Raw genomic sequence first — 25788 nt, 5'->3', positions numbered from 1 at the left:
CATGGGTCACTTTCTTATCAATGTGATGAAGGACTTTCTTGAATTGGAATAACCATTTCCTTATGCTGCTCTATTGCATAACATGTTCGAGTAACTCGGAATTGTTCGGTATGTCAAGAAGCTAGTGCCAGAAGATCCCATTGTGGGATAAGTAATTCTGTGTTTCGGGTTATGTAGTTGTTCTTGTTTAAATGTATTCCAAGCCTGATGTGTAATTTGATAATGCTAGCCTGTTAGCATTGATACATTATTCTCAATCTGTAATAACTCTATTTCGGACATGTAATCGTGTGATCGAGACATTAATCTACTATGAATAATGATGTATTTTATCTTGTGATGATTACACTGTGTTAACTTTTATGTCATGAATATGCATTACTGATTTGAATTGTATTTGCAGTTATTGTTCATAATGTCAGGTGTTCAAGTTGACCCAGAGCATGTTGTTCATGGATCTGATAGCGAATCTTCAGGAGGTCCGTTATCTGCTGATCTTCCAGGACTAAAAGCTTGCAGTGGTTCCAATCTAACTGCTTGTATGAATGAGAAAGGTCCTAATGCTGGTAAATACAAGGGTGTGATTGAGTTTCTGAAACGTTCTAGAGTTTATGCAGCTCTGTCTATGCCGTGTACAGCTTATTATTCTCATCAGAGGGAATTCTGGGAACATGCAAGGATTGAAACTGAAAACGACAAGAAGGTGATTGTGAGCTCAGTCTTTAATCAAGAGGTTAAGATGTCTAAGGATACGATTCGGAACACGTTCTTATTTGAAGATGAGGAAGACATGCCTAAGAAACTATCAAAGACCAAGATTACTGGGTGCATGCTGAGGTGAAAATATGCTGGTGATATTTCGAGGGCTACGATCAAAAGAAGTGGATTCACTCCACCATACAGATACTTGTCTCTTGTTATGCTTAGGTGTTTGAGTCCGTTACAATGAGGGTTCGATGAGTTGAGTGAAGTATGTTAATGGATGTTTGCTGTATTGGTGCTAAAGGCTGATTTTAATTTCTCTGGGGTTATCTTTGATTTGATGGTGGACAATGTGACGAACAAGTTGTTTATAGTTTATCCACGATTCTTGCATATAATGATCAACCGTCAAACCATAGACTTGCCTAGAGTAAAAAAGGATATTATTGAGCTGAAGCATATGACAGATCTTACCTTCAATAGGCTAAACCAAAAGAAGTGTGCAAGTGACGGCAAGCTTGTGTGTCATCTTGCGAGAGAAGATTATCAGTGTCCTCTAGGGAAAAAGTGGAGAAATGAGAACAGTGCTTCTGATAGAGAACCTGACTTTGAAGTGGCTAATAGTGACGAAGAAGTTGATCAACCGATAAATCCACAAGCTGCTGGTGGATCTGGTACTGGTGGGTTAGTTGATGAAATAGGAGATGCACATCCTGATGCTGGTAATGATGATGCCTCTAGAAGTTTGAAGAGGAGAATGGTTGAAGATGAGAGTTCTGAAGTATCAACAAAGTTTAAACCAAAAAGGAGGTTCCGACTAGTTTATAAAGATGCTGGTGGATCATCTGCTGGAACTCAACAAGTGACACCACCACCTCAAACTCAAGGACAAGGTTGTAAAAGTCGCGAGTCGGGGACGCATCGGTCGAGACCTAAAAAGGACGTGTCGGCCAAGTCGGGGGACGCATCATGGATGCATCGTTCGTTGACCAACGTTGACTTTATTAATAATTTCTTAAATATATATTTATATATATATATAATAGTTGATTATGTACCATAAATTTCTTAAATAAGAACTTGAATTTAAAAACAATCAAACTTCAAACTCAATTAACGTTACCGAGTACATAATCAGTAAGGACACAGAGAAAAAAGCGGCTCAAAAAATGAAAACAAACCATAATTTCAAAATATATCAGATCTTAACGAAAATTTTATTGACTTTGACCGTTTTTGACCAACTTTGACCGTCTTTGATAGACTTTGACCGAACTTTTAGCTTTGACCGTCTTTTGAGTCATTTTCAAAACGGGACGGAGAACCCAAAAAACGACGCATCGGCTGACGCATCGGCCAAGTCGGCTGACTTTTACAACACTGCTCAAGGACAACAACCATCACAACTACAAGGTCAATCAACACAACAATCACCACCTGTTATTCAACAAGTTTCTCAGGAGACTGTGTCTACTCCTACTCCTGAAGCTCCTCCACATGCCAGAACTGAAGGAGATGTTGGATCTTCAGCTTTTCGTACATTAAATGATTTATATGTGCAAGCTATGGCTGATAATCTGAGGATGCGAAAGGAGATGGATGATAAGTATGAGAAACTTCAGGAAGATATCCGGGTTAAGTCTGAAGATGTTGATCGATTGACCATGCAGGTTTATTTGCTATAGAAAAAGGTTAGTGACCAATCCTTACTGCTGACAGATGCTAAGAGAGAGGCAGCAGAGGCTAAAGAGTTGGCTGCATCAGTTATTAAGAGGCTGGATGCTTGGGATGAAAATTTTGAGCTTATTGAGATGACAGAGGATGAGCCTGATAACAGAGTGGTGGAGGCTCCTGGTTCTTCACACGCTACTGCACTGTCAGTAATTTCTCAAAATATTGATTACAATTTTAGTGAATTCTTTTCTAAACAGGATGAGCTCAAGCATTCTGTTGTTTATGATGGTTTAGAAGAGGGAGAAATCCCTCACAACCTCTCTAGAGAAGAGCTGGACGAACTGGTGCGTCTAGAGCAAGAAAAGGCTAAATTGTAACACCCCATTTTCCTCGTATATGATTTACAGGTGTATCGCGTATGTACGATGTAACGACCCGACCAAAACCGTTATTGACGGCGCCGTTAACTTAGGTCCCGTTGCGTGGTCGTAGTCCCTATATGAGACTCGTTTGACCAAAACTATGTCGCATTCATTTGAAAGGTACAAGACTTGCAAGTTTAGTTTACAAAACCGTTCGACAACAAGTCTAAGTTTACAAAAGTCATAAAGTATAAATGAAATAACTTGCGACATAATTAGTTTAAAAACACAGTTGCTATAAATAGCGTAAGTATGTAAACAAAAGTTTGAATCCAAAGGTGCTATCACTAGCGTATGTATGTATGTATCTTGACTCCAAGCAAATAATCAGAGTGTATGCATGTATGCTTGACCCCAAGCAAGTATGAGTGTACGCGGAAGCATGTATCAAATAGCCAAGTATGAACCTGAGAAACATATAGAAAACTGTCAATGAAAAACGTTGGTGAGATCATAAATGTATTTGTGAAAGTATGTTTTTGAATCACAAGGTTTAGTATCAAGGCGTATATATCTCTAAAGATATGTTTGTAAACCATAAGATTTAGTATAAAGTGAATATCAAGCGTATACATCCCAAAAGATGTTGTCTGTATCACGAGCACCCAATTACCAAAACTTAACTGAATCTTCCCTCTGAATTTTGAATATAGTGTTAGAACATACACTATGCACGTTGAAATTATATTTCATCCACTAACGGTAGCGAACCGTCTGAATGAGGGTTCGTTAAACCCGTATGGCCACACAACATAATCACTCGCTTACACTTACACCCTGCAAGTGGAACTAATGATAATTGGATTGAGGACTTTTGTTCTAACTCGCCTGTATCTTTGTATTCGTATTTGTGTTCAAAGTATAAAAGTATGAAAAGTATATACACATGTGAAATGTATATAAGTATGTAATGTATATGTTTCTCAGCCCACGATTTAAAAGAATAAAAGTTGTTGAAAAGGGTGGGACTATGATCTCACCTCGAGTGCACGAGTATAAAAGTACTTCACAAAGTAACGTATGCATGAAAGTTGCTTAGCCTTGACCTAAACAATAAGTTATATCAATTAACCGGTTACGACACAAGGTCGGGTGAAATGTGTTCAATTAGTCCTATGGCTCGTTACGACTCGATTAAGTATAGCATGTGAATCACGTTGTCAAGTTTCATACAAGAAACAAGTATAAAAGCATGTTAGAATGATTGTATAAAAGTTTGGTTAAGTTTGGCTAAAAGTCAAACTTGGTCAAAGTCAAAGTCAACGATGTCGGGTCGGGTATCCGACAATTTTTCTAAGTTATATAATCATATATGAGCATGTTGGCCAAGTTTCATGTTAATCGGAGGTCCGTAGCATATCAAACATTTTACGTCAAATGACCAAGCAAAACAGCCAGTTTTAGCACAATGGGACGGCGTCCCAAATGGCTAGACGGCGTCCCACATTGAAGGGTGGGACGGCGTCCTGATACCCTAGACGGCGTCTAGGTTCAAAAGGTGGGACGGCGTCTAGGAGGTTGGGACGGCGTCCCAAGAGGCTTACAGGTCCTGTTTGCAGAAAACACAAAGCACGAGCTAAACTTCAATCAATCCTAGTTTATGATCCGCAAACAATCAAGACATGTATTTTATATCACCGGAAAGCTCTTTCGACAAGGAACACAACTAGATACATTTCTTAAATCAAATTTATCAATTTAGACAAAAAAATCTCGTCGAAAGTTCGTTAAACGTTCCAAAACAAGGTTTCAAGTTCATCAATTGCAATTCAAGTTTCGGGAATCCGATTTATACATACGATATGCCGTTTTGAAGGTAATGAAACATGTAATACAACTAAACACTTATCAATAACATTAATAAGCATTCAACGCATCAAAAGTTCGTTTTAAGAGTTGTCAAACCCTAACCAAACCTCAAAATCACTAATCATGTTAATGTAAGGTTTTCATGTCAATCAACACACCAAAACGAAGCTATTGAAGTAACTAACACTTTGAACACACAAACATTAACATCTAAACACATTTCATCATCCAAAATCAAAGATTAAGCATACACTTTTCATTTTCAAGCTAGTTACACCAAAACATCAAGATCGAACATACAAATCATATATTCATGTTATACACGAGCCATAGACACTAACTAACAACATTTCAAGTCAAAAACACGAATTTAGAGAAAATTTAGTGTTTTAGAAATGTTACCCAAAATGGATGAAATTGGTACCAAATCGAAGAGAATGATGAGAGGATCACGAATATGTAATTTGTTTTGAAGTTTGCTTCCCGATCCGAATTTAGATGATGAATTATGTTTGTGTTCTTGAGAGAAAAAGAAAGAAAGAGAGAGAGAGAGAGGGATTGAATGGTGGAAAAATGGGTTGACTAGTTGACCTAGTCAACTAGTTTGCCCATTTGGCAACTCCGGTCCCTCGAGTTTCAAAGCGGGTGCGGGATTTAACCGATCGAATATTTTTAAAACGCAAGTTAACGAGAGATGTTATAATTAAATGACGGAATTATTATGAACGTTAGTCGACGGAAACTACGAATTTAAATAACGAAAGGTAATATTTAAAAGAAAAAGACGGTGTTAAAAATAAATTTAACGGAAAAAGGCGGGATATTACATTACCTACACCTTAAAAGAAATTTCGTCCCGAAATTTAGTTGGAAGTAGTAGTCGTTGTTTCTTCCTCGAGATCTTGCGTTGTCGGTTCTACGAATAAGTGAAGGTACTCCCTTGGGCATTTCAACGAACTTTGACAGTCGGGATTTCACGTCGTCTTAGAGTTTGGGTTCACGATTCATGGTTTCGACCGGCCCTCCTAGGAATGAAGTTTATCGTCGATAGTGAGCCCATCGAAAAGGAATAACAAGTTCTTGTTTCGCAAAACACGTCTTTGAGTTGATACATCGAATGTAGGATAAACGGAGACCCAAAATGAGTCGGAAAAGTCTAAACGGCTAGCGACGGGTCCAAAACACCCCAAGAATTTAAAGGATCAAAATATCGCGGATTTAGCTTCCTACGTTTCCCGAAACGGATTGCACCTTTCCAAGGTGCGACTCTTAACGTGACACAGTTTCCCACGTGGAATTTGAAATGTTTACGTCTAACATCGGCGTAACTCTTGGTGATTACGAGTCGCGTAGGGTTTTACCTGAATATGAATAAATTTTCTCGGTTGCTCATGAACAACCTCGGCCCCGGTGAATTGATCATTGTTTACTTTGTTCGACAAAAGAGAATGACGTTTCCGGTCACATGTGGTTTCAAAAGGAGTGACGTTAAAACTCGAATGAAAATCATTGTAGTACGAGGATTCGGTTTAAGGAAAATACTTTTCTCAAGTAAGTTTGAAGTTGGTAATACAAACTTGTATTATGGTTTCCAAGGTTTGAATCGTATGTTTGCTCGGTCCGTCGGGTTGGGGTTGATGTGTTGTACTCATGTTTAAACGTGGTCCCAAGGCTTTTCGAAAAGCACTCCGAAATCTAGAAGTGAAACGAGGATTTCGATCCGAAATGAGGTACAGTTCTGTAAGGTATATTCGAACAAGTTTGTTAGGACTTGAAAATGTTTGTTAGAACAAGTTTCTGTTTCTCGAGAATTTCACGCCGCGAAAGATTTATAGGTTTCCGAAAACGTTCGTTAGGACTATTCACCCTCGAGGTGAATACTAGTATAACGTGGAGAGTCTCTCCCTCCATTGAGAGTTTAGAGTAAAGATTTCCTGAACCGGAAGTACGAGTGTGATGAGAGAGAAGTTTCTGCCTCGGTGCGAGCATAACGAGTAAATTGTAGTTAGTCAATAAGACTGCGCGAGGACGAGATAGTATACACGTGCAACATACGGTTGAAGTCGAGAGGAATCGGTAATTCATTCGGAAGCACAAGTATAATTTGACAATAATTGAAGGTGTGTCCCTGGTATGGTTGTTATAAATATTCTCGGAGTTTTCGGATGTCCAAACCTGAAAAGATGAAGTCATGTACATGGCACATGGTGGTGTTTAGGTTGATCGAGTCTAACCACCATCACGCGTCACTAGAACTTTGGTATGTCTTACCGTAATATAACTACGTTGATCGAGTGTAGTTATATTATGCTAACTCATACCTCCATTCCCACATCACTCTATAGATTCAAGTTCGTGTCATCGCGAAAATCTAAAATGAACAAAATGTAACGACGTCTCAAACATGACTCGTATTAAATCGAAAGAATTTGTGCAACTATAAACAAGCATTCCCCGAGGGAAGTGTATCAATGATTGTTCACGTCAATGTGGTTCGAGTCAGACAATATTGTATTTAGGTATGAAAAGAGTAACGAGTCATGATAACAAGTAATACGCAACCGTAGCGATAAATGGTGATGACGATACTCATCTAGAGTAGTGACAGTGACTTTACAACATTCATGGATAGTAAGATGAGACGGGGGAAATAACAACCAAGGAGTCAGAGTTCCCGAACGAGTGTGACTAATGAAGTCGTCGTCATCCATACGTGTATGAATCATGAATTTACGTGTGTTACCAAAAAGTGGCGGAATACGAGTTCGTATGATGAAGGTTGGGTACCATTAAAAAGTTTGCCTAAGAATGATTCAAGTATAATGCACAAGTAGTCAAGTAAGTGCTATCTATAGCAAATGTATGTCAGAATGCAAATGCTAACTATCCGGTTGTAGTCTAGACTCACTAATGCGTCCTAACGACTCTGTTAGACACACTAATGCACGTCCTAGTTCCCTACAACCAACGCTCTGATACCATCTGTAACGACCCGACCAAAACCGTTATTGACGGCGCCGTTAACTTAGGTCCCGTTGCGTGGTCGTAGTCCCTATATGAGACTCGTTTGACCAAAATTATGTCGCATTCATTTGAAAGGTACAAGACTTGCAAGTTTAGTTTACAAAACCGTTCGACAACAAGTCTAAGTTTACAAAAGTCATAAAGTATAAATGAAATAACTTGCGACATAATTAGTTTAAAAACACAGTTGCTATAAATAGCGTAAGTATGTAAACAAAAGTTTGAATCCAAAGGTGCTATCACTAGCGTATGTATGTATGTATCTTGACTCCAAGCAAATAATCAGAGTGTATGCATGTATGCTTGACCCCAAGCAAGTATGAGTGTACGCGGAAGCATGTATCAAATAGCCAAGTATGAACCTGAGAAACATATAGAAAACTGTCAACGAAAAACGTTGGTGAGATCATAAATGTATTTGTGAAAGTATGTTTTTGAATCACAAGGTTTAGTATCAAGGCGTATATATCTCTAAAGATATGTTTGTAAACCATAAGATTTAGTATAAAGTGAATATCAAGCGTATACATCCCAAAAGATGTTGTCTGTATCACGAGCACCCAATTACCAAAACTTAACTGAATCTTCCCTCTGAATTTTGAATATAGTGTTAGAACATACACTATGCACGTTGAAATTATATTTCATCCACTAACGGTAGCGAACCGTCTGAATGAGGGTTCGTTAAACCCGTATGGCCACACAACATAATCACTCGCTTACACTTACACCCTGCAAGTGGAACTAATGATAATTGGATTGAGGACTTTTGTTCTAACTCGCCTGTATCTTTGTATTCGTATTTGTGTTCAAAGTATAAAAGTATGAAAAGTATATACACATGTGAAATGTATATAAGTATGTAATGTATATGTTTCTCAGCCCACGATTTAAAAGAATAAAAGTTGTTGAAAAGGGTGGGACTATGATCTCACCTCGAGTGCACGAGTATAAAAGTACTTCACAAAGTAACGTATGCATGAAAGTTGCTTAGCCTTGACCTAAACAATAAGTTATATCAATTAACCGGTTACGACACAAGGTCGGGTGAAATGTGTTCAATTAGTCCTATGGCTCGTTACGACTCGATTAAGTATAGTGTGACGACCCGGGAATTTTCGACTAAATTTAAACTTAATCTTTATATGATTTCGATACGATAAGCAAAGTATGTAATGTTGAGTCTAGAAAATTTTGGAACGATGTTCATATATTCAATTAACCTTCGACTGTTCTTGACGATTCACGAACAATTAATTGTAAGTAGATATGTGTGTATGTATATATAAATAATAATTCGAAATATAATTTGATGTATTATATGTTGTTGTTATTAAAAATTAATAAAATAAAAATAGGATATTATAATAATTATTGTTTAAAATATATCTCTATATATAAATAAAGTATATTAAAAATAAATATTAAATGATTGTAATACTTGTTTGATGTTTCGATTGATATTAAGCAAGTTAAATTCAAACTTATGTAATTTTAAAATAAACGGTGATACAAAAATGTGTTCTATAAATTTTAGGCTTATTAAAAATGTATTTAAGAACTATTTGTTAAGTTTTAACACTTTTTATATTTTACCCAGAAATGAGAGGGACAGTTGATGTAATTTTTATTTAACAAATTAAGGATCGGATTTTATACCATAATGACCAAAATAAATAAATATAGTTAATCTAAAAGTTTGGGATTTTTCTGAAAATATTTATCCGCCACTAATTAACAACGGAGTACGATATAATATCCCTATTAAAACTGTGTGTAGAGTAATTAAAATAATTGACGGCTGCTATCCTATTGATTACAATTACATGTTTTTAATTCTTTGATTATTATAATTATTATTATATTATTATTATTCAATCATCATTGTACTAATATGTATATATAATTGTGATATTTGCAAATGTAAAGTAAAAACTATCCAGCCCTTCTACAACACAAGACCCAGAACTATTATTGCCTAATATTTCTATTTTCTTCTTGCTTATGTGTAATCACCATTAAACCCCATTTTCTCACACAAACTTCACCACTCTCCACCACAAATACATCACCACCCTCGGCTTCTCCACCACCACACTCCACCGCGCTACCACCGCAGGAACAACCAATACAATCACCACCTGCCAAACCCAACAACATGTATCTACTACTCGATTAAACACCACCTCACCACTTAAAAATCGCCATCTGATCATCAATTATCATGTTTACTTTATGAGAAGCATATTCAGTAAATATTAAAGAAGCATTTATCAAAATAAATACTATCATTGAAGACAAAGAAAGAAACACAAGTTTTTACAAAACGGATGTCATCAACTCAGAAGCCCGATTGCCGATATAAGTTACACCATGATCTTTCACCATAAAACACGTCATTTCGACCTCGTTATCCGTCTTCCGGTTACCAGAAAATAATAATGGTTATTCGTCTTCGTCCTTTTATTCGATTGAAATTATTCAACCGGAATAAATAAACTTGTTTGCATATATACATATGTGTCCACAACACCATCAAAAAAAAATCATCATGCAACTCCACCTTATTCCCTGAATTATGCTATTCATCATTCACAAAGCTTGCTGTTAATATCGCAATAAAAGCCGTACAACAAAGCTACATAAAGATCGAAAAGCTTACCCATCGTAAAGGTCTCACCAAATGTGAGGTTAGTGCACTTCAAGATTGCCTCGAAATGGTTTCCAAAATGATTAGAAGAGCTTAACGATGTCACGAAAGGACTGAGGAATATCAAACGAAGAAAATGTTGAGCACCGCATAACCTTCACCATCGAACCACCTTACACAACCATCGCCCACCAAACTGCACCGTTGTTTCTATTTTTGCAGCCGTATTAAGCCATACTATATTACAGGTTCACCAACTTACTACATGGTGATGTACCCACTTTACCATGGGCTCTAGTCACTTTTGCCGAGCTTATGTTCGCGTTCATTTGGTTCCTAACACAAGCGTTTCGATGGCGTCCAGTTGCTAGAAATGTTTCACTTTACAATCTTCCTAATGATAACAAGTTACCTAAAGTGGACGTGTTTATATGTACCGCTTCTCTCTCGGTATATCTCTCACTTAATACTCTTAATTATATACATATATACAAACTTATCTTGTTAAAGCTAATGAGTTAAATCGGGTTTCACAAGTCGAATCATATAACTAAAGTTAATAATTAAAGTTATTAAAGTTTTAGTGGACATTGGTTTAATATGACGTAAATTAAAGCATGGAGACTTCTCTAATGTGGAGTGTGGACCCAATTTCTAAATATTTGTATGAAAATTTAAAACATGCAAACAGTTCAAATTTATAGATCACAAGTGACTAGTCCAAATTTGTGCATTATTAAACATTTCACCTTATCTTAATATTTTGCTGTTTTGGAGAATTAGTTATATAATTATAATTATGTTTAGCATCTAGATTGTTTACGAAATTATGAATAGAGCTGGGTTGCTAGCTGGTTAATAATTTAGAAAACTATTTATTTTGGTGCTACAATTTTAGTTAGACAAAAAGAAATTAATAATAATCAAATCCACAACATATGGGACATCAATCATCAATGGGTAAAAAAAAAAAAAAACAAAAAAAAAAACAAAAGGGGATGAATTATACAATAACGACAATATTAAGGTATTTTCATTCATGAGCTAATACTCAAAGTTTCACAAAATAAATTCAACTAAGCTATATCATCTAAAATTATATGTTATAACATATGTGATTGTTTTAGTTTGGAAGATACTCTTTAATTATGTCAAAGAGATTAATATTCCTATAAAGTTCAATTGACATAGTAATGATAATCTACTACAAATATAATTATGTATATATGATTTCACCGAACTCCCAAATTTATTATCAAATTTATTACTTATAAGAAATAAACAATAACATTCTTGAATAAGTGGACTAGATTTCTATTAAAAATCAAAAATTAGTAAACACAATTGGACTCGGATCATTGGAGCCATATTTATATTAATAATTACAAAGGACTAGTTTCAATGTAAGACTTGTAATCCAGTGTGTCGCGGTGTTGAGAATGGTGTGCAATCGTATCTGCTTGTTTTTTTTTTTTTTTTTTTTTTTTTTTTTTTTTTTTTTTTTTTTTAGTCAATCAAAAAAAAACAAAAAAAAAACAAAAAAAAATAATATTCCATATGATTCGAGTTTATATTTAAATTTTACAGAGTAAATATTTAATAACTTACTTTTAAAAGCTAATAATAAATATTAATTATTTAATTACAAGATAAAAAAAATGAATATATAAGGTATGTTACTAATATTATATATATAAACTTGTTTAATTATTATTATATGATTTAATATATACAATTGATATAGGTTCGTGAATCCGAGGTCAACCCTGCACTTGTTCAGTGCCGTCATATACATATTTGCTACGAAATACAGTATTGTGAGTTTCATTGATCCCCTTTTACTCTTTACATTTTTGGGGCTGAGAATACATGCAAATGCTTTATTAACTGTTTTACAATATTTATATTCGTGAGTTTCATTTGCTCCCTTTTTAAATGTTTTTGCAATATATATTATTTGGGATTGAGAATACATGCGCTGTTTTTATAAATGTTTTACGAAATAGACACAAGTAATTGAAACTACATTATATGGTTGAATTATTGAAATCGAATATGCCCCTTTTTATTAAGTCTGGTAATCTAAGAATTAGGGAACAGACACCCTAATTGACGCGAACTCTAAAGATAGATCTATCGGGCCCAACAAGCCCCATTCAAGGTACCGGATGCTTTAGTACTTCGAAATTTATATCATGTCCGAAGGAGGATCCCGGAATGATGGGGATATTCTTATATGCATATTGTGAATGTCGGTTACCAGGTGTTCAATCCATATGAATGATATTTTTGTCTCTATGCATGGGACGTATATTTATGAGAAATGAAAATCTTGTGGTCTATTATAATGATGGAAATGATTATTTATGTTAAACTAATGAACTCACCAACCTTTTGGTTGACACTTTAAAGCATGTTTATTCTCAGGTATGAAAGAAGTCTTCCGCTGTGCAAATTGCTCATTTTAAAGATATTACTTGGAGTCATTCATGACATATTTCAAAAGACGTTGCATTCGAGTCGTTGAGTTCATCAAGACTATTATTAAGTCAATTATAGTTAGATATATTATAAAATGATATGCATGCCGTCAGCTTTCGATGTAATGAAAGATTGTCTTTTCAAAAATGAATGCAATATTTGTAAAATGTATCATATAGAGGTCAAGTACCTCGCGATGTAATCAGCTGTTGTGAATCGTTTATAATCGATATGGACTTCGTCCGGATGGATTAGGACGGGTCACTTCAGTTGGTATCAGAGCGGTGGTCTTAGCGAACCAGGTCTGCATTAGTGTGTATAACCGATAAGTCGTTAGCATGCATTAGTGAGTCTGGACTTCGACCGTGTGTGCATGTCAAAAGTTTTGCTTATCATTTTTGTCTAAAATCATTTGCTTATCATCCTTCGTAAATTACCTGCTCATTATTCTTAGTCTAGACACATCTTATTGCATTGACTGCATGAATAGTGTATAGACAAAATTCATATCTTAACGTATCTGTTATTGTTATCTTTGCCTGACAGCTTCAGTAGATTCCTCTGTAACTTATGGGATTTTAGTATTATATATGCATATGTAAATTATGTATTGCAGGATACTAATCTACATCCTATAATCTATTTCTTATCAAAAATCCTTCATCTGATCGTACGAGATGAATCCTTCAACTAGTTCGAGTCCCTCGGATTCCGACAGCTATTCCGATAGTTATCCCGACATTATTCCGAATGGATAGTCATCTAAGCTTCGGAAGCAACATCAACAGAATGAATCAACCAATCATCCATCCCCAATTCATCTGATGGATTCGTAGTCGACTTAATCAATGGAGACGCGCAGAAGGCGATCCCTTCCACTAACCGAATTCACTTTTTGACAAAGAACCTGAAGCACTTACCGGCGAACCTGTTCGTAACACCATTTTTACCCTCATTTCTCGAATATCTCGCCACGACTATATCATAACTCGGATTCTAAATCCTTATTCATCCGCTCGTTCCGACTGACAATCATCCCGGAGTAATCGAAGAAGTCAACGAGCTTCGCGCTCGAGTAATCAATTTGGAGAATATGGTACAAAACGTACCAGCTTCAGCAACATCACCGGCATCAACAGTACCATCAACAAAACAAGTTTCAACACCTCATGCCCCAATATCTCATTCCGTACCTCAATTATAATCATCATACTACGTATCGTTCTACATCAATTATCTTCGTTCGACATGGCAATTATGTAATCCCTAATGTTTTAGAGATTATATATTCTTGTTCTAACGGTAAATCAAATGAGTTTAATATCATATTGACTCATGATTACATCTGAAGAAAATATATATGTATATATATTTTTTCATAAAGACTGTAATTAAAAAAAAAAATTTCTTTCGTATAAACTGTGAATGGTGAAAATATTTTAACGGGTAGGTAATACCCGAGGAATATTCAGATTTCACATTAATAAGTTACACTGTACATTCTTCGAAGCTGATTCAACAGTCGTTTACTATCCTACTTACATCCATCGATATACGTATCCGTTCACCGCAGAATAACCATATTCATCCAATTTCCTATTTGGATTTTGATTTACCAGAATCCAACAAGTGGCATAATGAAGAAAACGTTGGACAAAATAAAATTTGTTAGAAACAAACAAATTAACTATGAGAAATTTGGTTAAGAATCCACGCTAACGAAATCCTAGCTAACTGTTCCTAGCTAACTGTTACTTCCGTATTACATTTTAATTATCGCAATTTATTTTATCGCAATTTTAATTCTCGCAATTTTATTTATCGTTATTTAATTTCTGTTATTTATTTTACGCACTTTAAATATCGGGACACATATACAAGGTTTTGACATATCATATCGACGCATTTATATATATTATTTGGAATAACCATAGACACTCTATATGCAGTAATGATCGAGTTCTCTATACAGGGTTGAGGTTGATTCTACAATAATATATATACTTTGAGTTGTGATCGAGTCTGAGACATGTACACGGGTCACAATAATATTAATTAATTCGAATATTATGTATTAAGCTATATATGAAATATTGGACTGTCAACTGTGGACTATCAACTATGGACTGCCGACATTGAACAATTAAAATGAATTAAAATATTGATTATAACATATGAAACTAAACAATTCTTCAAGTTTGCCACTTGATTTCATCTTAAACATCAATTGTATCTTGACGATTACAATTTGCGTACAAACCTTTCATGATTCTTGAAAACACCTCAATTGAGAAGATAAACCAACCGCACTTCATCTACGGAAGAAAAGATTGATGCATATAGTTATGCACTTGGAAAACTCTCAGAAATTGAGTAAACGATTAACACATATCAGTGCTAGCTCCTTTGGCGTTGTTATTACCGAAAATATACATTTCAATTCTTTTCAAATTAGTCAATTTTGTCACAGCTCCAGCAAGTCAACTTCGACTTTTTATTTGAAGCAACTTTATTATAACCTTAATATATATGCGTGCTCTCTTATTGTTACCAGGAAATCTTTTATATCCCACCATATTACCATCAGCGTTTAATCACCTAAAAACATAATTCTCCTGAAAACACCTCGGATTGGTAATCGACGATTCAGATATGGCTGCATTAAATGCAGACGAAATAGTAAAATTGTAGATGGCCTAAATGGCCAAGAGTTGATGATAAAGAATTGAGTGTTGGGAACGCTCGATAGAAAATTTGGTACTGAAAAACGGATTGAGCTAACCATGAAGGAGACCAAGGACAAATACAAGGACCAAACCCTATATTCAAAGAATCCAGGTAATTTGGATCCGTTGAAATCTTTAGAGAATATCTTGCTCCGAAGTCATGTTAAAATCTTGCGGAAAATCTTTCTCCATCAACCATCGAACTTAGAAATTCCAAAATATCATCATCAATATCTTCGATATTTCTGAGGATATTTTCATAAATATTCTCGTTCGAAATTATATAACTCCTCGTGCTTCCTGTGTATCATTATATTGGAAACATTCAATAGAAAATTTTGTACCGAAAAGCAGATTATGCGAAACTAGGAAGAAAGCCGTGGACAAATCACAAAGAATAAGTTTGACTTCAAAGAATCCAAATGATTCAATGTCTGCTAAAGTCTTTAGTGAATATCTTGCTCCTTACTCTAAACCCTTGCAGATAATAGTTTCTATCATCCTCTGATCTTAGATATTCAGAGATATTATCTTATCTTTCACTATAAATATCCTCCATATTTCTGGAGATATTTTTATAACTATTCTTATCTGAAATCATTAATCTCTTCGTGCTATCAGTATTACATCATATAGAAACTGTTAGTTTCTATATTCCGAAAACTTTCGAGCTTAAAATATGAATGTTATTGAAGTAATGTTGGGAACTGATGCATGAGTTAGTATAATATAATGACACTTGATCAACGTGACTATATTACAGTAAGTCATGCTGAGTTTCTAATGGAATGTGATGATTCACAGTACCATTATTATGTGCTATGTTACACGATTCTTTCATTCTACTTAACCTCTAAACATATCTAGAAAATATTTTCTTGATGGTTCTGTCTTTTCCATAACTTCTGGAAATTTAACAAATTAAATCGTGCTATTACCTTTCCTTTCCACTTAGAACATTAAGTTATGTTCATTCGAAATTTTATACGTACGAATTCGAGACGTCTTAATCGCTTTACTTCAGGTCGGGAAGAAAACAAAAGCATGAAGCTCCGAAATAGAAAGGGGGTATAAATCGAAGCAAATAAGAGGGAGCATTAACTGTGAATGACAATGATTATAGAAGACGAAAGCAAGGATTTCGAAATATAAGATAAAATATAAAGTTCAATAACAACACGGAGATTACATACCGTGGGTGTTAATACGAATATCAATATAAAGACACGGTAGAATTAAGAATAGTATCACCCCAAGGTAATAGTAAAAGTAAACAGATTTTCTGATGGAAGATTGAAAAGAAGGATGACAGAAATGATAATTAGGAAAATATCAAGAATTAGTACTGGATTAAGTATTTTCACAATCTTTTGGATGTACGAACTAAGAAAGAAAGTATAGGAATGGTGAGAATAATGGAACGGAAGAGTTTAATTTATAATGGAAATATCAGACAGAGTAATCGAGGCAGATCACCGTATTTAATTATAGAGATCTTAATTTCCTTACTCGCCGAAGAATCAAATCTTTTAAGATTTCGAAGATTTTCTTTAAACCCCTTGAAATTCCGGAATTCAACCATGACTACGTCAAAAGTTAAGACTTACCTTATTTTCTAAATTCAACCCTGTTTACGTCAAAAGCTAAGGAAAATCTTATTTTTCTTCAATTCACTCTTTTGCGATAGCTTCATTCGTATCCTTAGAATAATCGAATTATTTTATCATTATTATTCAATGATGATAAACCTCTAATTATCAACTCATATTGGTCATGAAAACATTTTTATTGTTAGCCATGACCACCTCACTCAAATTTCGGGACGAAATTTCTTTAACGGGTAGGTACTGTGACGACCCGGGAATTTTCGACTAAATTTAAACTTAATCTTTATATGATTTCGATACGATAAGCAAAGTATGTAATGTTGAGTCTAGAAAATTTTGGAACGATGTTCATATATTCAATTAACCTTCGACTGTTCTTGACGATTCACGAACAATTAATTGTAAGTAGATATGTGTGTATGTATATATAAATAATAATTCGAAATATAATTTGATGTATTATATGTTGTTGTTATTAAAAATTAATAAAATAAAAATAGGATATTATAATAATTATTGTTTAAAATATATCTCTATATATAAATAAAGTATATTAAAAATAAATATTAAATGATTGTAATACTTGTTTGATGTTTCGATTGATATTAAGCAAGTTAAATTCAAACTTATGTAATTTTAAAATAAACGGTGATACAAAAATGTGTTCTATAAATTTTAGGCTTATTAAAAATGTATTTAAGAACTATTTGTTAAGTTTTAACACTTTTTATATTTTACCCAGAAATGAGAGGGACAGTTGATGTAATTTTTATTTAACAAATTAAGGATCGGATTTTATACCATAATGACCAAAATAAATAAATATAGTTAATCTAAAAGTTTGGGATTTTTCTGAAAATATTTATCCGCCACTAATTAACAACGGAGTACGATATAATATCCCTATTAAAACTGTGTGTAGAGTAATTAAAATAATTGACGGCTGCTATCCTATTGATTACAATTACATGTTTTTAATTCTTTGATTATTATAATTATTATTATATTATTATTATTCAATCATCATTGTACTAATATGTATATATAATTGTGATATTTGCAAATGTAAAGTAAAAACTATCCAGCCCTTCTACAACACAAGACCCAGAACTATTATTGCCTAATATTTCTATTTTCTTCTTGCTTATGTGTAATCACCATTAAACCCCATTTTCTCACACAAACTTCACCACTCTCCACCACAAATACATCACCACCCTCGGCTTCTCCACCACCACACTCCACCGCGCTACCACCGCAGGAACAACCAATACAATCACCACCTGCCAAACCCAACAACATGTATCTACTACTCGATTAAACACCACCTCACCACTTAAAAATCGCCATCTGATCATCAATTATCATGTTTACTTTATGAGAAGCATATTCAGTAAATATTAAAGAAGCATTTATCAAAATAAATACTATCATTGAAGACAAAGAAAGAAACACAAGTTTTTACAAAACGGATGTCATCAACTCAGAAGCCCGATTGCCGATATAAGTTACACCATGATCTTTCACCATAAAACACGTCATTTCGACCTCGTTATCCGTCTTCCGGTTACCAGAAAATAATAATGGTTATTCGTCTTCGTCCTTTTATTCGATTGAAATTATTCAACCGGAATAAATAAACTTGTTTGCATATATACATATGTGTCCACAACACCATCAAAAAAAAATCATCATGCAACTCCACCTTATTCCCTGAATTATGCTATTCATCATTCACAAAGCTTGCTGTTAATATCGCAATAAAAGCCGTACAACAAAGCTACATAAAGATCGAAAAGCTTACCCATCGTAAAGGTCTCACCAAATGTGAGGTTAGTGCACTTCAAGATTGCCTCGAAATGGTTTCCAAAATGATTAGAAGAGCTTAACGATGTCACGAAAGGACTGAGGAATATCAAACGAAGAAAATGTTGAGCACCGCATAACCTTCACCATCGAACCACCTTACACAACCATCGCCCACCAAACTGCACCGTTGTTTCTATTTTTGCAGCCGTATTAAGCCATACTATATTACAGGTTCACCAACTTACTACATGGTGATGTACCCACTTTACCATGGGCTCTAGTCACTTTTGCCGAGCTTATGTTCGCGTTCATTTGGTTCCTAACACAAGCGTTTCGATGGCGTCCAGTTGCTAGAAATGTTTCACTTTACAATCTTCCTAATGATAACAAGTTACCTAAAGTGGACGTGTTTATATGTACCGCTTCTCTCTCGGTATATCTCTCACTTAATACTCTTAATTATATACATATATACAAACTTATCTTGTTAAAGCTAATGAGTTAAATCGGGTTTCACAAGTCGAATCATATAACTAAAGTTAATAATTAAAGTTATTAAAGTTTTAGTGGACATTGGTTTAATATGACGTAAATTAAAGCATGGAGACTTCTCTAATGTGGAGTGTGGACCCAATTTCTAAATATTTGTATGAAAATTTAAAACATGCAAACAGTTCAAATTTATAGATCACAAGTGACTAGTCCAAATTTGTGCATTATTAAACATTTCACCTTATCTTAATATTTTGCTGTTTTGGAGAATTAGTTATATAATTATAATTATGTTTAGCATCTAGATTGTTTACGAAATTATGAATAGAGCTGGGTTGCTAGCTGGTTAATAATTTAGAAAACTATTTATTTTGGTGCTACAATTTTAGTTAGACAAAAAGAAATTAATAATAATCAAATCCACAACATATGGGACATCAATCATCAATGGGTAAAAAAAAAAAAAAACAAAAAAAAAACAAAAGGGGATGAATTATACAATAACGACAATATTAAGGTATTTTCATTCATGAGCTAATACTCAAAGTTTCACAAAATAAATTCAACTAAGCTATATCATCTAAAATTATATGTTATAACATATGTGATTGTTTTAGTTTGGAAGATACTCTTTAATTATGTCAAAGAGATTAATATTCCTATAAAGTTCAATTGACATAGTAATGATAATCTACTACAAATATAATTATGTATATATGATTTCACCGAACTCCCAAATTTATTATCAAATTTATTACTTATAAGAAATAAACAATAACATTCTTGAATAAGTGGACTAGATTTCTATTAAAAATCAAAAATTAGTAAACACAATTGGACTCGGATCATTGGAGCCATATTTATATTAATAATTACAAAGGACTAGTTTCAATGTAAGACTTGTAATCCAGTGTGTCGCGGTGTTGAGAATGGTGTGCAATCGTATCTGCTTGTTTTTTTTTTTTTTTTTTTTTTTTTTTTTTTTTTTTTTTTTTTTTTTAGTCAATCAAAAAAAAACAAAAAAAAAACAAAAAAAAATAATATTCCATATGATTCGAGTTTATATTTAAATTTTACAGAGTAAATATTTAATAACTTACTTTTAAAAGCTAATAATAAATATTAATTATTTAATTACAAGATAAAAAAAATGAATATATAAGGTATGTTACTAATATTATATATATAAACTTGTTTAATTATTATTATATGATTTAATATATACAATTGATATAGGTTCGTGAATCCGAGGTCAACCCTGCACTTGTTCAGTGCCGTCATATACATATTTGCTACGAAATACAGTATTGTGAGTTTCATTGATCCCCTTTTACTCTTTACATTTTTGGGGCTGAGAATACATGCAAATGCTTTATTAACTGTTTTACAATATTTATATTCGTGAGTTTCATTTGCTCCCTTTTTAAATGTTTTTGCAATATATATTATTTGGGATTGAGAATACATGCGCTGTTTTTATAAATGTTTTACGAAATAGACACAAGTAATTGAAACTACATTATATGGTTGAATTATTGAAATCGAATATGCCCCTTTTTATTAAGTCTGGTAATCTAAGAATTAGGGAACAGACACCCTAATTGACGCGAACTCTAAAGATAGATCTATCGGGCCCAACAAGCCCCATTCAAGGTACCGGATGCTTTAGTACTTCGAAATTTATATCATGTCCGAAGGAGGATCCCGGAATGATGGGGATATTCTTATATGCATATTGTGAATGTCGGTTACCAGGTGTTCAATCCATATGAATGATATTTTTGTCTCTATGCATGGGACGTATATTTATGAGAAATGAAAATCTTGTGGTCTATTATAATGATGGAAATGATTATTTATGTTAAACTAATGAACTCACCAACCTTTTGGTTGACACTTTAAAGCATGTTTATTCTCAGGTATGAAAGAAGTCTTCCGCTGTGCAAATTGCTCATTTTAAAGATATTACTTGGAGTCATTCATGACATATTTCAAAAGACGTTGCATTCGAGTCGTTGAGTTCATCAAGACTATTATTAAGTCAATTATAGTTAGATATATTATAAAATGATATGCATGCCGTCAGCTTTCGATGTAATGAAAGATTGTCTTTTCAAAAATGAATGCAATATTTGTAAAATGTATCATATAGAGGTCAAGTACCTCGCGATGTAATCAGCTGTTGTGAATCGTTTATAATCGATATGGACTTCGTCCGGATGGATTAGGACGGGTCACTTCATATAGCATGTGAATCACGTTGTCAAGTTTCATACAAGAAACAAGTATAAAAGCATGTTAGAATGATTGTATAAAAGTTTGGTTAAGTTTGGCTAAAAGTCAAACTTGGTCAAAGTCAAAGTCAACGATGTCGGGTCGGGTATCCGACAATTTTTCTAAGTTATATAATCATATATGAGCATGTTGGCCAAGTTTCATGTTAATCGGAGGTCCGTAGCATATCAAACATTTTACGTCAAATGACCAAGCAAAACAGCCAGTTTTAGCACAATGGGACGGCGTCCCAAATGGCTAGACGGCGTCCCACATTGAAGGGTGGGACGGCGTCCTGATACCCTAGACGGCGTCTAGGTTCAAAAGGTGGGACGGCGTCTAGGAGGTTGGGACGGCGTCCCAAGAGGCTTACAGGTCCTGTTTGCAGAAAACACAAAGCACGAGCCAAACTTCAATCAATCCTAGTTTATGATCCGCAAACAATCAAGACATGTATTTTATATCACCGGAAAGCTCTTTCGACAAGGAACACAACTAGATACATTTCTTAAATCAAATTTATCAATTTAGACAACAAAAATCTCGTCGAAAGTTCGTTAAACGTTCCAAAACAAGGTTTCAAGTTCATCAATTGCAATTCAAGTTTCGGGAATCCGATTTATACATACGATATGCCGTTTTGAAGGTAATGAAACATGTAATACAACTAAACACTTATCAATAACATTAATAAGCATTCAACGCATCAAAAGTTCGTTTTAAGAGTTGTCAAACCCTAACCAAACCTCAAAATCACTAATCATGTTAATGTAAGGTTTTCATGTCAATCAACACACCAAAACGAAGCTATTGAAGTAACTAACACTTTGAACACACAAACATTAACATCTAAACACATTTCATCATCCAAAATCAAAGATTAAGCATACACTTTTCATTTTCAAGCTAGTTACACCAAAACATCAAGATCGAACATACAAATCATATATTCATGTTATACACGAGCCATAGACACTAACTAACAACATTTCAAGTCAAAAACACGAATTTAGAGAAAATTTAGTGTTTTAGAAATGTTACCCAAAATGGATGAAATTGGTACCAAATCGAAGAGAATGATGAGAGGATCACGAATATGTAATTTGTTTTGAAGTTTGCTTCCCGATCCGAATTTAGATGATGAATTATGTTTGTGTTCTTGAGAGAAAAAGAAAGAAAGAGAGAGAGAGAGAGGGATTGAATGGTGGAAAAATGGGTTGACTAGTTGACCTAGTCAACTAGTTTGCCCATTTGGCAACTCCGGCCCCTCGAGTTTCAAAGCGGGTGCGGGATTTAACCGATCGAATATTTTTAAAACGCAAGTTAACGAGAGATGTTATAATTAAATGACGGAATTATTATGAACGTTAGTCGACGGAAACTACGAATTTAAATAACGAAAGGTAATATTTAAAAGAAAAAGACGGTGTTAAAAATAAATTTAACGGAAAAAGGCGGGATGTTACATACGATAGGTGCATGAAGGATTTGAAACATGTTCGTGCGTTAAAGTTCTTGTATGCGAGAAGTGATCAGGCCACGACCAAGGTCGCGGCGTGGAGATGTCGGTCGCGGCGCGACAATTAACCAGAATCAGGATCAGGAGGCATGGTAAGACAGGCACCAGACCACGTTATATGTCGCGGCGCGACGATTAGGGCCGCGGCGCGGCATTCTGGGCGAGCTGGTACCAGATTTGCAATTTTAAAGGATATTCGAAGGCATTTTGGCCATTTCGCGTATGTGTCAGATTTGGGATCCTAAAACCCATCCATTCATTCATTTCTCTTATTTTCTTTTTCCTTTTCTTTCTATTTTTCCTCTCAAACTTCAAAACCCCATTTGATTCAAAGTGTGATTTGGGAAGGAAGACTCGTGATTCGATCTTTGACATAGAAGACAAGTGTGTTCTCCTCATTTTTAGCTACAATTTGATACTAGCGGTAAGCTCTAACTCCGAATTTCATTTTCGTGTTCATCATCTAAATTTGGGGCTTTTGGCTTGTATGTTCATAGATGGAACCCATTTAGTTGTTAATGGAAGATAATAACTATGATTCGGGTTTATTAGTGATGAAGATGAGTTTTGGGTTGGTTGATGATTTAGCCTTGTTTAGGGCTTTAAATTGAGTGTAATCACTATGATTAGTGATTATGGAAGTGTTGGAACTCATTTGGGTGTGTTTGGTTGACTAATGTTGAAATGGGTCAAAATTAGGGTTTGGTGTCAAATTGGGCAAGACAAGTGTTTAACACTTGTGTTCGGGTTTAATTGGCTTATTAGGACCATTGTCACTAGTGTTAGTGATTATTGGTTAGTTTGGGCACGGTTTGAACTTGGAAGTGCAATTGGGTCGAAATTGCCCTAGTTGTCGAAATGGGTTGGTTTGTAATCCACCCTAATTGTGCTATTTGTTATGTGATAATGGAATAGGTACATTACATTGGCGTTGTGGATTTTGGTTTGGCATCCATCAAGACTGTAAAGTGAGTGTTAATATCCTATGTGCATATGTATGTGTAGGATGGGTGCGGGTCGGGTGAAGTGATTCTCGGCTATAGAGCTCACTTCACATGTAGGTGGATTTGATGGACTTGTGTATGGGTCCAATTGGTACGGTTGTGCATTTTGGTTGACCACCTTTGGCGAGGTACACACTTTGCATGTACGTTATCACATGTGCTTGTGATATGGATTATTTAACCCAAATGGCAAAGGGTGTTGATATTGAGAAGTGAGTCACGTGTGGATTCGAATTCACGATGACGCGTGTAGTTCGGTCATCTTATTGAGGTAGTGATCTCGTGTGGTTGCGGATTACTAAGGCTCATGTAGTTCGGCCAACCTCGATGTTGTTATGTCATTGAAGATAGTAGTCTCGTGTGGATGCGGATTTACTAAGGCTCATGTAGTTCGGCCAAATCTTCATTTTGGTAATTGGTAGTCGGTTTTGGTATTGGGTTAAGGGGTTAACCTTGGACGTTTATGTATTGTTTTATATATTGTTGTGATGTAGCTAACCCTCCGGGTGTAGCTTATTGGCGTTGTTCACATCGTCGTTGGTGAACCTATATTTGTTGTTATTTTTAGCTTGTTGCTTAGTGATCGAACGGTATGCTTAGTTTAGCTTGCCTTTATGCTTGGATGCTCCGGTATGCATTATTTGATTATTTGTGTGGCATGTCCATTCTATGCATATATATGTATGTAGTATATTCTCACTCACTAAGCGTTAGCTTACCCTCTCGTTGTTTACATTTTTTATAGATTTGCATGGATGCAGTAGCTCGGGTAAGCGTGGGAACTAGTGGACTCGCGTAGTTGCTTTAGAAGATCTTGCTTTTGGATTGATTAGGATTGGGTAGAGTATCCCTAATTGCCATGCTCGGTTTTGTTGGATATTAAAATAGTCGGGTCGTGTTTGCCCGTTCGGATATTTAAACTATGTATTAATGGTTTTAAAAGTTTATTGAATTTATTATTGCATTAAAGATGTTTTCGGAAACATAATTGGGACCTAAATATTAATGTATTAAAAGAGAAAAAAATATTACGGGCCGTTTAAATACGGGTTGGGTTGTTTCAAGTGGTATCAGGGCATGGTCTAAGGGATTTAGATGACTTGAGGTAGGTGCCTAGACTTAGACTTTTGTGTGTGCTTATTTGTTGCGGGACTTGTAGGTGAACAGGTCAAAATGGGAAACATAGTTAGTGCCTTGGTTGTAGGTGGACTGACGTTTATATTAATATGCGGATATTATTAATATTATTGCGTTGTGTTTTGTTATTGTTTGCGTTGCGAATATCATCAAGCAAGATATTCGTTGTACTAACAAGTTGATATGGCGTGTGTGCGTAATAAGGACTTGCAAACCTTATTACGGGTGCAAATCGTGTCTAACAAGTGATGTACGACGAGTGTTGAGCAAGATGGGGCGGTGTTATGCGTGTTGTTTTATACATTCGTGGACTAATCGTTTTGAATTCTTTAGAATGACGACGCGAAACGAGATCGGGACGAACGACGTTGAGTTTAACGCTAGAGTTGCGGCCACCGTTGTGGAGCAAATGGGTGCATTTCGAGAAGAAATGGATAGGAAGTATTCCAAACTTCAAA

This window comes from Rutidosis leptorrhynchoides, chromosome 1 (assembly GCF_046630445.1).
Source record: "Rutidosis leptorrhynchoides isolate AG116_Rl617_1_P2 chromosome 1, CSIRO_AGI_Rlap_v1, whole genome shotgun sequence".
Taxonomy (NCBI): Eukaryota; Viridiplantae; Streptophyta; class Magnoliopsida; order Asterales; family Asteraceae; genus Rutidosis; species Rutidosis leptorrhynchoides.
The sequence above is the reverse complement of the archived record's forward strand: the minus strand, read 5'-3'. Positions refer to the sequence as shown.